Below are 1,086 nucleotides of genomic sequence, written 5' to 3'. Positions count from 1 at the left end.
AAAGAAAGGAAGAAAGAAAGAAAGGAAGGAAGAAAAAGAAAATCCAAGGGGAAAGAACGAGTGCTTCAGGATGACACCGAACATAGTTTTTAATATGATATTTTATAGGTAAGATAGGTGTGGTGGCAGGACCAGCTCAAGGTTATCCCACACTGCATGAAGAGCTGTACGGCCTGCACTATGTGGGGGTCTTCTATGTCCCTGCTGTCCTGAGCAGTGCCACGTGCAGCTCAATTCTGCCATCCCAGGCCCTTTGTACAGTCTGTGCCTGGGTTTCGCTCCACCACCCAACCTCATGAATCAGTGATGCTCAGTGTCCTTGACGTTAATTAAGGAATGAATGAGTGAATGAATGCTGTTTTGGGGTCCTTTTGTTACTTAGCCATAGCTGGTTGCTACAAACTGAATGATACTACTAGGACCCTGGGTCTTTTCTTTCCTGGGCCCATGAGAGAAACAGGCAAAGCTGTCTTACCCTGTGAGAGTGGGTACCCTGAGAACAGAGGCCTGAGGACCTTTCTCTCTGCCTGTGGCAGAGTGGGAGTCTGGGATAGGAGCCTCAGGGCTAAGTCCCCATCCTCCGGTATGGCAAGCTGAAGGCTGGGAGAAGCCTGGGCTGGGAAAAGCCTGGGCTGGGAATTGACATAAGGTAAGACCTACTCTCCGTGCCCACAGTCAGCCTTCTGCCCCAGCCGCCTGATGCAGAAGCTGGGGTCTCAGTCACCTGATAGGCATCCTTGCCCTGGTTTAATTTCACCTCCAAGAGCAGGACTTTCTCTTCTGGGCCTTTGAGGGTTCTGCCTTAAGGACCCCCACCCTGCCCTGGCTATGAGCTGCTGCCACAATCTTAGCACATGGGGCAGAGCCAAGGTCACTGCCTCAAGAAAGTCTTCCCTGACCTTCATGGCTGCTTCAGTGTTTGCTTGTTTGGAGACAGGGTCTCCTCCAGTAGCCAGGCTGGCCTTGAACTTGTTATGTACTCAAGAATGACCCTGGGGCTGGTGAGATGGCTCAGCCGGTAAGAGCACCCGACTGCTCTTCCGAAGATCCAGAGTTCAAATCCCAGCAACCACATGGTGGCTCACA

This window comes from Mus caroli, chromosome 10 (assembly GCF_900094665.2).
Source record: "Mus caroli chromosome 10, CAROLI_EIJ_v1.1, whole genome shotgun sequence".
In the NCBI taxonomy this organism is placed as follows: Eukaryota; Metazoa; Chordata; class Mammalia; order Rodentia; family Muridae; genus Mus; species Mus caroli.
The sequence above is the reverse complement of the archived record's forward strand: the minus strand, read 5'-3'. Positions refer to the sequence as shown.